At 39.3% G+C, this 12,611-nt stretch overlaps 1 pseudogene across 1 annotated transcript; it reads left to right on the top strand.

Moving 5' to 3' along the window:
* Positions 1-9,601: 9,601 nt before the first annotated feature.
* LOC148013245 (peroxidase 66-like) lies at positions 9,602-12,232 on the top strand (annotated as a pseudogene). The gene is made up of 4 exons (XR_015688913.1): positions 9,602-9,990; positions 10,141-10,329; positions 10,463-10,625; positions 11,280-12,232. The product of XR_015688913.1 is annotated as a peroxidase 66-like (transcript).
* Positions 12,233-12,611: the final 379 nt, after the last annotated feature.

Here is a 12,611-nt window from a genome sequence, read left to right as displayed (position 1 = left end):
CCACCCACCCCTTTGTCCCTTTTTGTTTTAAACCCCTCACCCACCACCCCATTCCTTTAAACCACCCACCCTGAGTGTACTATGTCCTTCCCACACACATCCATTTTTTATCCCACCCCTCATCTAGCCCACTGCAAATTTTTCTCTTAACCACTCGGTATGCCCTTATGGCATTTGTTTTGGGTTTTCTTTGTCATCATTCACCATTGTTCGCACTAGAGCTCCGTCATGGCTGCATGGGTGTATTCTTCCAGCTGTCATTCATGAGTGAGGATGTGTGTGGGGTCTCAATCGTGTCGAGGTGCTGTTGCTATTCACACGTAGTGTTGCAGATCGCAATACACACATTTTCTGTACTTCTAAATTGTTGAAAATACCAAAACATGAAAAATCCTTTTTAAAAATATGTAAAAACTTAAATAAAAGAAAAAAATTTCAAAAATATCAAGATAATTAAAAAAATTCATTAACCTTTTTTAGTCATAAAATTTGGCTAAAAATTACAAATGAACATTAAAAAAATTTAGTAAAAACTTCAAAAATTCATTAAAAATCTCAAAAATTCCAAAAAATAACACAAAGAGTTCTTAAAATCAAAAAAATTTGGAAAATTTCCATAACTCATTTTTTATATTTTGATTCTTGTCTCTCCTCACATAAAATCTAATAAACCATTGAAAATCAAATAAAAGTTAGAAAAAATAACTCTAAAAATCCAAAACAAATCCAAAAAGTATGAACTAAATATATGTGATCTTTTTGGTATGTTTTTTCTCATGTTATAAAATTCGAGCTATGTGGGATTATCGTTTGGATTGCTTCAAGAGTGGTTTTGTCTTCACCTATCAATTTTTGTGTGTCACTTCAGATTAGGATGCATTCACATACCCTACATGTATTTACATTTTTTGTGTGTTACTTCAGATTAGAAAGCATTCACATACCCTACATGTATTTACAATTTTTTTTATAACTCCATGCCAACCACATTTAATGGTTAAAATGAACCAACTCATCACTTTTACCATGGGCATCCGTGCTCAACACATACCACGTTAATTAAAATAAAATCAACACCTTGTTCACATTGAATGCACTTCATGCGCTAAACACACACAATTTTAATTGGTATAAAATGGACCATTTTTCACTCTTGTACCACATGTTCATAAAAAAACCCTATGGATACAATAAATTGGTAAAAAAACTAAACATGCATTTAGAGACCCATGGAGTCAGGATTGAAGTTTAGGTTCATTTAATGCACCATAAAATATAATAATTCTCTTAAAGGATAAATTGAGCCGCGATTAAAAAAAAGTTTAATCACCTAATTAAAAATTCATCCATTGTTAATAATTGGTCAAATCTATCTGTCATTAAATATAAATCCATCCTCAATGTACATCTCTCATCTAATTAATGAACGTGACACATGGGAAAGAGGGTGACGTAGTTGATTCATCTATCCATTTTGACGGGTTTCAGTCTAGTCTTGGTTTAGTTATCTCAAGAGTGGTGTAGTTTGTGGTATTACTTTTGCTTTTCTATTAGTCACAATGATATGGTTTGGGATATGATATGTCTATTTCTTTTACTTTTCTTGTTTGATACGGGCATAAGGATACCTATTTGTTACATTTCATGAAGCTTTCGGCCACATGTATGGGTAGGTCATGCCAATTTTTTTCTAGGACGTGGTTTACTTGGGGTGGTCTTCTGTATTGTGGATGAATTGATCCTCTATTAGGCCTCCCTTGTGTCTATTTATGGTGTGTGTTATGTTTCTTCTATTTGAATGGCACCTCAAACTCCTCTCCAGTCTAGTATGTTTCATTGGTTAGTCGTCAAAATTATTCTCAATTGGACCACATCAAACCTTATTACTAAGGTCAGGCTCTCCTAGTTTGTGACTCTCTCCTTGCCACTTATTCCTAATGATCCTACCTTATGTGATGATTTTTTAACCTCTTACATCAAGCAATCTAACTTTATTCGATGTACCGTTGTTGTGATGACACGTTGAGTATGGGAAAGGCTTTGTCTTTACTATTGTGGTGAATCTTTTCCAATAGCCTACCAGTTCTTTTTCAATGTTAATATTTTGAAGCTCTCGTCGAGACAAATCAAATAATTATTGGATGCCAAACAGGTCATCACTACATCTGGAGTCTATGTCTCCACAATATCTTATCATTTTTAGAAACAACTATGTCAGTTCCTTCAAGACATGTTTATGCCTACCAAGACTTCGTCCAATTATATGTCCAAGGAATTATTCATTATTTCCATAATGGTGCTTAAGGGCATAAGCATTGACTAGAGTTACTATCTCCTAGCTAAAATGGATCAACACTTTATCATGATGACTAGGGATAATGTAACTAATGTCATATATGGCTCTTATTTGTATGTTTTCCTAGCATACTCTACCATGCCAAAGAAATTCCACCATCTCTTCATAACCTTCTAGTGGTTTCCCCTCCTCTTGAGGATTGTGAGCATATCCTTGAATATCATGACTCTCCTCCTCTTTTGTGGTTGTTCAAAGAAAGCACTTAAAGTGAGTAGTAGAAACAGTTCCTCCTTCCGCTCCCCTATGCCAATTCCTACTACATCAAGAAGTACCCTTTCTCCATGTCTCAGTTCCAAATTTATTGCAAGCACATAGAGATGGTAGTTTGGACATACCAATTTCTTCTCTACATTGCCTAGTTTCAAGAGACATTGTTTGCTTCCTCTATAAGGACATTCGAAGCTCTATAGAGATCTCAGTTTTATAGCTTGTGCTACAATGTTCTTATTTTCATGAGGAGATGCAATACTCCAAGGAGGAGTTACATAAGATTAACATTGAGCTTCTTTTCATGAGTTACATAAGGTTAAAAATTTTCTGATCTTTCAAGCAGATGGTGGTACAAAAAGTGGATAGAAGGACCTATCATCGATCACCGTCAGAGCTTGCAAGCGATGAAGATGATGCACATGGTTGAGGATAAAGTTCTCTAGCTCCCTCTACCTCTTTATGGTTTCATCTAGAGTATTGGAAGGATCTAAAGAATATTTTTCATCTTCTTGATCCTATGCATATATTTAAGAGCGTAGGACACTCTTTATGGAAACATCTCATTGGTTTGAAGGACCCGAAGCAAGCCAAAAATTACTTAAAGGAGAAAAATTGCAAGCGTGCTTTATGGCCTCGAGTCGATGGAAGAGATAGGAAGAAAAGAGTATGCACATGCATCATGGGTGTTAACCCTCAGGTAGATTTCAATGATCAATCCGCGGATACAGTCTATTCAAACACCCATAGGATAGATATGGTGCATCATTGCAAAACATATTTACTGTGGATAACATGAGTCTTTTCAATGTGAAAACACATGATTGGCATAATTTCATCAAGGTAACTCTTACTTTTTTTGGTCCGTAGCTTGTTGTTGTCCTGACAAGTTGTCTGACTATATTGTAAAATGGATGTATGTAGCATGTTCTCCCTCTTTTCATCAATAGTTGTCTGACAAGTGGTGTTCATGATGTTATCTACCACTTGGGAAAGTTCCCAAGGTACGCCTACACTTTGCGCATGCCGATATCTATGCTTGGAATGGGATTTCATTTAATGTTCACCTATGTTTTTAGATGGATCACATCTAAGGAGATAGATGTGATGTAAATAGCGCAAAAGAAAAGGGAATTCATTGAGGTCCTTTGCCTGATGGAGAAGGAGCTACCAATTTATTTTTGGTGGATGAGATCTAGTTGAAACATTCTAAAATGTTGCAAATCTTGTATGTTAACAGGTTGTGTTGAATAGGTTTTGAAGATGCATCAAAACCCTACCACTTAAGTAGGATGTCCCAGCCTCTCTCTATTTCTCAACAGCTTTTCTCATAACATTTCATTTCATCTCTCTCTCTCTCTCTCTCTCTCTCTCTCTCTCTCTCTCTCTCTCTCTCTATTTGGAGGTACTAACCACACATTGTCTCGTCGATGTCTCAACATTCGAGCCATGTCATGCAGCACCCTATTATGGCTCCATTTGGTATTGAACTTGCACTCTAGGTGACTGAGCACCAACATTTTGTCGAGATTTAATTGATATGTGCATTGCAACAAAAAAATTAAACCAACCTCTCGATATTTTGAATCATTAAAGCAAGTCACAGATACATACGCCCATAGAACATGCACTCTAGGCATGTAGGTCTCCCAGTAGAAATCCGATGCGTCGATGGAAAAGATTACTACCTCCGACGAGTACCACACGTCCCTTGGCATCGATGTCGCAAGTGACCCTAAACTCTCCAGTGCAGGTCTTGAACGGTGGTTAATATGCTACAAGGCTCTCTTGCGGGGTGGCAGACACCTAGGAGTCTGAGTGCTCCCTAGAAGCCATTGCTACAGATGTAGATGTGGTGGCAGAGCTCTAGTGTTGCTGTCGTGGAGGCTCGCTACAAGTAAGAAACAACACAAGATAATTAGGCATATGTTCATAGGACCTCATACTAACCTAAAATAGAGGGGCAAGTTATCTAACCATGTCTCAATCTCTTGCTGAGTCACAACCCCATCACCCATTGGTTGGGTAGTGTCTCGAAGGGGAGTAGGTGTAGTGTCTCGAAGATGAGTCCTAGTAGCATCGGTAAGTTAGAATTTGGCCCTAAACTTATTATATAAAATATAAAACACTTCATTCCCTACATAAGAGGTGATCGACACCTATATGCTCCTCCTGTACCTCGTTCTGCATCTGGCTCTTGGGAAGAGCCCTCATCACAGTGAACTGGCCTCAAAATCTACTAGAGGCGAGCTATCATCACCTTCAGTTCTACGTCAGGAGGTGCTCATAATCTAGCCAATCCCTAGCTATGTACTCTTTGGGGATGCCGCTTGCCCACAAGATAGTCCTCAAAGCAATCAACAAACCAGTCCTGGAAGAAGCCATATATATAGACAACCTGTTTTCAAAAACAAAGAAAAATTAATACATCAATATAAGCAAAAAAAAATGTAACGTGCCATGTGGCAATGAGGACATGATCCTATTCCAGGTATTTATGTTCACTTTTAGGTGGATATGATAATAATTTGTCAACTCAAATCCAATCTTAGAACCATGAGATGGATTAGAAGTGAGTGGAAAAAGCCTACTATATTGTAGCCCTCTTCTCAAGTAGAATGGAAAGAAGTTTAGTTAACTCCCTCTTTCTGAGTCCTCAAAAGGTGCAAAGATTTCACGACTAGAAGAGTTGGGAGTACAAATCTAAGCTCAAGGATTGCTCTTGAGCTTTTCCAAGAACTTGAGGAGCTAGGTTTTGGTTGATATTCATAGAGAAAAAATAGATAATTAGTATTGTGATTGTATTTTTTTGGATCAAAAACACGGTTTTTGCATGTTGTAGAACTATATGATCAATTAGTCTAACCCAAGGTCTTAAGATTCTCGGGACTTATTAGTTATATCAGATTTCTAAATCTCTACATAGTAGGTTGTTGCTACATCTATAGCACACCATTGTATAGGAGCGATGCATATGGATTTCTGCTTTATAGCGCACTGCATAATTTGACTACATCCATTATATAGCCTTGCATTTGAGTATGCAGGTGTTGACTATGGATGAAAACATGTGATATGTCTATGCCTATGTTTGGGATGTATAATCAATGTGTATGCTCTTGGAGATGCTCATTGTTAGAAAGTATCACTCTCATGTTTTGTCTAAGTCACACCTAGGGCTAACTTGACACTCTCATGTTCTTTATGGTTATGATATGAAAATATAACCATATAAGATTCCACAATCATTATATTATAATTTATCATTTTGAAATAATCATATCCAAACTATACATTGTTATACAAGGAGACAAGTGGGTAGACATTTAAAAATTTGTTAATACATATGTGTGTAAGTGACATAATGTAAATGAAAAATGAATATTTGCATCAACGTGTATATATGAGTCCATGTATGAGTATTTGTGCTATGTATACATCTATGTGAGAAGATGCTTAGCTGGAATGTCTCTGAGGTGCTCACTGGGCAACTGGTGCAACCTATTCGGGGGGGGATGTGAGGTGTGGCCAGAGCAAGAAGATCTTTCTCTCTCTCTCTCACTATGCTTGTGTGTGTGTGTGTGGGGTGGTGGGGGGGAGGCAAGAGGGGGAAGAGTGTCTGGGTGGGTATGTGTGTGAGTGTGTGTGGGGGGGAGGGGGAAGAGGGCAGGGTGAGGACTCTCTCTCTCTCTCTCTCTCTCTCTCTCTCTCTCTCTCTCTCTCTCTCTCTCTCACGAGCTGGGGGAAATGACCCAACCCGCAAAGAAATTAAAATTTACAGAGCGTCACTTAAGTGACACTATTGCTTAATCGACGCCATCTATATTGCAAATGTCGCTTAATGTGTCGCAATTAGGCATCGCTTAAGCAACACCCACCAAAAATTAAAATTTTAAAAAAATGGGCTTCGCATAAGAGATTTCTGTCATTTTCTGACGTGTCTAACACCCCCTCTTTCTTCTAGTGACATTTAGCGGATGATGCGTAACATTTTGAAATGAATTTCATGTAATTTTTTCTTACTTTTCATCAATATATCCTTGATATATTGTAATGCCTCAAGGGTATAATGCTTTTCTAACCATGTAATCTGAGCAATGTCTCTAAGGCCTAATGATAGATTGGATCTAGACCACCACCATTACAAGGTAGATTTGGATTCTACGACAATATTCTATTAACTACTAATGGATTCCCTTCCTCTTGAGCCTATTCAGGACTCACTTTGTTCTAATAAGCACTCACATCTTTGTACACTCAATATTCTCAAAGATCTTAGTCACATGATTATTGGTGTAAATTAACTAATTGAATATTCATGGATATCTATCACACAATCCCACAATGGGAGAAATTCAAAATTGGCCTAATTTATTAAGGCGATTATTGAGTGTATGATGATCATGACTTGTTTTTTGTCCTAGGATGACCCTATTGAAATCATTCTGTTATCATGCTCCATCCTAATTAAGGTACTAATGAAACATTATTAACACTTTGGCTAATCAAGTGAAATGAAAAGTCCTAATTGTCCTCCATTCAAAATCTATCTAGATCACCGGTGAATCTTTTCACACATTGTCTTCCACTCACCATTAAATATTGTGAATGTGAGCATTGCACAATATCAACCTATTGAAAGAAGCCCATTCATTCTAAGCCCATGTGTGTGCACGAGAGAGAGAGAGAGAGAGAGAGAGAGAGAGAGAGAGAGAGAGAGAGAGAGAGAGAGAGAGAGAGAGAGAGTGTGTGTGTGTGTGTGTGTGTGTGTGTGTGTGTGTGTGGTTTTATATCTCAGAAGGAGAATATGTCAAATTGGAACTTGAATCATGAAAGAAAAGTAATATGTCTAGTGATGAAAGATTTGTCCAAACTATGAGAGGACTAGAAGTGGGCTAGATTATTGTATAGCTTTACTGAAGGTGCTATACTCATATGAAATTATTGGCTAGGCATTGGCTCAGAGGTCCTTTCAAGCAAAACAATGACACACACAAATAGACATAGCATTTCAATTATTGCTCTTTAGTACAATCCAAATACATATAAATTATGGCCATAAAGGCCTACATGACTATAAATCAATGAAATTAATATCTTTATATACCTCATAATCATTATCACTCTTAACCCCTCTTCACTTAAAATTGTTCACACTTGCTACATGGCATGCTAGTCATCAAAGTTTTGCATTGAGCATGTGAAATCATCACATCTTTGTTAGCCGATATTCATTGTTATTTGAAACAATTTAAGAATTGTCTATATATGGCATGACACTCAAGGAGTTAAGATGGTGAAATTCATTGTCTCTCTCTACACCTTTGTTTGTAATGGAAGAATCGTGGTGGTTAGAAAAAGCTCTTCCATATGTACCTCAAACTTGAAGAGAGCTACATGTAAGAAAGCATATGGGTCTTAAACTCTACAAAAAAATAGTCTCATGAATAAATATTAAAATACTAACTTTTAAAAAACTCACATCCACTAGAAAGGTCCCATGAGTGAGGTAATACCATGTATTGAGATTTTCAAACAAAAATATTAATGTGATAAAGTATTTATGAGTAGCTTCCCAAAAATGTTAGTCCAACAAATTCCTTCAAACAAATTCCCACTGAAGATTTAGAAGATGCTCCTCCCCCCCCTCCCCACTCTCTTTAAAGGATGATTATATTAATTACTGAAGTGTACAAAGTCACAAAAGAACTAGGACACACACACACACACACACACACACTCTCTCTCTCTCTCTCTCTCTCTCTCTCTCTCTCTCTCTCTCTCTCTCTCTCTCTCTCTCTCTCTCTCTCTCTCTCATCAATGATTTATTTGCTTATTGGTGAGTCATGCCCTTTCCATCTATTTGGCTCACCCTCTCTATTAACAAGTTGGCTAAGGTAAAAGCACCAAAACTCACCTTAGATACCAATACCACGAGTGCATTTTAACAAACGTCAGTGCCTTTCCAGCACTTTCTTCTTTTGTTTGGTAGAGTGTTCATGTATGTATCTCTTTCTTCACCTTGACGTTCTACCTTTCCTACTTTTCAGCACACAACGCAAAGTAGAGCCAAAAAATGTCTACCGCCATTTGTGCAACCAGGCCTGGACATGTCACATAGCAGAGCGTGAGTGTATGATACATGAGATGAAGATGCTTCTTTGGCTATAATTCGATGTTAAACTTGAATTGAACTCTCTCTTTGGCCGCTGGATTTTGTATGTATCTGCATCGAATTATATCGTAATAGTTGCATTAGGAGAGGCGCACATGACCTCTGTTAATTCAGTTGGACTGTCAGGACAATGACTGTGGCAGGTTAACATCAATATGTTAAAAACATGGAGCAACATTAGTAGCTTGATTAGCTCAGTGACGACGCATGTGGGCATCACATCAAGGATCTTCACAGTGCGTGTCGCATGATTTTCTTTATAGCCAATTGGATTTTAAAGCATATTAAACTGTTAATGGAAGCAATCTGCTGCCCTCCTTTTCCCCATTTCCAAAAGCATCTAGTGGCAACCGATTTATACGCATGTTCATAACAGTCCTCCACTCGCATAATATTCTGCATTTACCAAGCAACCTTGCAATGCTACCCTCTTTTAGCACTGCATTCAAGCATGTAATTATACTCGAGTATTGCCATTAACTCTGGCATGCTAATTGGCATGCCTGTGCACATGCTTGCTAGCTAGTACACATTAGAACATCTCAAGGTCGTTTTCTGTACACCGTGTGCCTTTATCCACGAAGTGCATTTCATGACAAAGGACCACTTTGAAAACAGTCCAATATGCTTATCTAACTATCACTGGTTTCATTAGTGTAATCAGCTCTGGCGAGTTGCATTCTATCTTTTCACATCAGTTTTCACCATTTTTGTATGTGAAAGCTGGCCCTGATCCTTTTTGCATAGTCTTTGTCACCAATTAGCTGTCTTGGTTGATTCCCGTAGTTTACACGTCTCCTTGTGTTCCTTTGCAAACTGACATTATGTTTAAACCCTTCCAAGCCTTTCCAGATCCAACAAGATAATTGATTATTACGCAGTTCAATCATCTGTTCTATCAATCTTCATGTCAGAAGATACGCATATATATATCTATATATATTATAGAGTTAGCCCATCAACCTAGCATACACATTACAGCAGTAGATAGCTTCTGTACTGCATCTATCTCATTACTGCACTCAGCATGGCGTTTCTACGTCATCTATTGATCACTCGACATTCTTTGCAGCTCCTGCTAGTCCTTGGCACTAGCGTCACTTTTGCAGCTTCCTTGAGTGTTAATTTCTATGAGAAAACATGCCGAGACGTTGAGACCTTGGTGTTTGAGGCAGTGCAGGCTGCCACCAAGCAAAATCCAACGGTGCCTGCTGGCCTGCTCCGGATGCATTTCCATGACTGCTTTATTGAGGTCTCTAGTTCATGATTAAGATTGCCCGATAATCTTCTCATTCTTCTGTAAATGTTGCAAATTTGTTTCACTCACTCTCGGGTACTGTGGATGATTAAGAAGTAAGCACTAGCCACATGATACGTGATCAATATATGTCATTGAATCCAGGGCTGTGATGCATCCATCCTTGTTGACTCGACCACCAACAATCAAGCTGAGAAAGATGCCCCTCCCAATGTGTCCCTTCATGGGTTTTATGTGATAGACAATGCAAAAGCTAAGATCGAAGCTGTATGCCCAAAGGTGGTGTCTTGTGCTGACATTTTGGCGATTGCAGCGCGTGATGCAGTTGTGTTGGTGAGTACCCACTTTGATGGAGCTTTATCTCACCTGAATCTGTAACCCTAAAATGGAAGGATTTCACCTTTGTTAGTTTGCAACAGCTTCAAATCATAAACTTGTTTCACTTGTTGTGGTGGTGTACTCTCAGTCTGGTGGTCCAAGCTGGCAAGTCCTGAAAGGCAGGCTGGATGGGCGGGTGTCCCAAGCATCCAAGACAAGAAGCTTGCCAGCCCCAACCTTCAATGTTTCCCAGCTACTCCAGAGCTTTGGGATGAGGAAACTCTCCCTCTTGGACATGGTCGCCTTGTCAGGTATTAAGAATAACTCCAAGTTTAGACCAATTCCCACAATAATTCAAACGTTGTGGATTAAGACAAGTACATTGAGCTTCTCTGAGGGAGGGATCGCATATAACATAGCCAGGTGCAATTGGGGAAAGGGGGAAGAGGTCCTTGAGGCCTAAAGTTTGAAGGTTGCAACACCGTTCAAAGGAAGTTTTGCCCTTCTAAGGAAGGGTGATAACTATATTGCCCTTCAAATCAAAGGTTATAAATTTAGAAAAATAATGATATTCCATTCTAATCTTTTAAAATGAAAAGGAGACTTCTCTAAAACCTTCCAAATGAAAAGCTGGGCAACCCTTCAGTAGCAGACCCCAACCACACCTCGCTAGGTATGCGGTGGCGTCCCAAGTAGTATCCTACACATAATACTGAACACTACAGGGAAAAAATGGAAAAGAGCCCTTGCTCCCACATATATGTGTGGAGAGAGCGATATATACACTGGTAATGGGAAAGAAGAAGAGAAATAAACCTACGTACATGCCATGCAGATTGGATAAAGAGCAAAGGAAAGGATAGGTTCATTCGTTCGTTCGTTGCGATATAATTGTGAGTGGGTGGGTGGCTACAAGGATTCATGCATTCATTCATTGTGGTATTGTGTGTGGGGTGCTGTGGCAGGAGGTCATACCCTGGGGTTTTCCCATTGCTCCAGCCTCCTCCTTCAATAAGCGGTTGTTCGGATTTTCGAGCACGCAGGACATCGACCCCAGCATGGAAGGCACATTTGCACAAGCGCTGAGGCAGGCCTGCCCCTTCCAGAACACTGACAAGCGGGCCGGTGCGCCCCTGGATGACACCCGCCTCCTCTTCGACAACCGCTACTATGCGGATCTGGTGGCCCACAGGGGCGTCTTCATCTCCGACCAGAGCCTCTTGTCCGACCCTCGCACCCGACCCTTGGTCGAGCGATTCGCCCACAGCCAATCCGACTTCTTCGCTAGCTTTGCCAACTCCATGCTTCACATGGGGAGCGTGGGAGTCAAGGCCACGCGCGCCTGCCACCGGAGAGGTCCGCACCCATTGTCGCATCATCAATCGTGATGCATCGTAAGCTGCACCGAAGGGGTCTGCACCCATTGTCGCACCATCAACCGTACTGTTGCACCACCGGAGAGTTTGCGACCCAGTGTCGCACCATCCACGCTGCTACATCGTAAGCTGCTCCACCGCGACGACCTTCTTACGTCCCCACACCTACCCCATCAAATCTACTAACCCCCGCATCCCTATTCTTTCACATCAATGTCATGATGAGTGAGTGCATCCCTAACCTTCCATATTCATAACATGTGCGCTTGTGTAATCACATCTCTTCCCTTCCACAACCTAGCTATGACTTTTTACTACCATACTTTTCCTTGTTGGAAAATATAAGACATCATCATTGTCATGATCATACAACTTTTCAGTGCATGAAAGTCGTATTATGCATCATCATTGTCATGTTTCACGAAAGTTGTGTATATTGAACAACTTAATCAACAAGACTAGTCGCTCCTAAACAATAAGCGCCATATCATAACAGAAAACTTCTTGCAAATTGAAATTCTTTTACAATTTCTTTTTCATGTGATCACAACAATATGCTCTTAGTTAAGCTAAACCAATTTCCTCACCACTAATGTGTATATCCTCAATCTTCATAAATAAGTTATAAAGTCTACCTTTACCTCATGATCAAACTTAGTCAACTTTACTCTTGTTCCTTGGTTAAGAGAATCAAATTCTATACACGGGATTCTTATAAACTACTTGGTCAACACAATCAAATGTTTATACATGGGAGTCTTGTAAACTTCTTCATTAAATAATAACCTAGAAATTGTTGAATATCTTATTCATCCTTCCCAATAAGAAAAGAAAGACTAGATGTGTTTCATGCCAGCATGGAATATTCGATTCTTGATGATAGCAAGAGCACTTTCACTATCAATGTAGATAGGGGTAGGG

The sequence above is a fragment of the Lygodium microphyllum genome, chromosome 26, assembly GCF_053477565.2.
Source record: "Lygodium microphyllum isolate KBCC chromosome 26, Lygodium_microphyllum_v1.1.10, whole genome shotgun sequence".
Classification (NCBI taxonomy): Eukaryota; Viridiplantae; Streptophyta; class Polypodiopsida; order Schizaeales; family Lygodiaceae; genus Lygodium; species Lygodium microphyllum.
The sequence above is the reverse complement of the archived record's forward strand: the minus strand, read 5'-3'. Positions and strand labels throughout refer to the sequence as shown.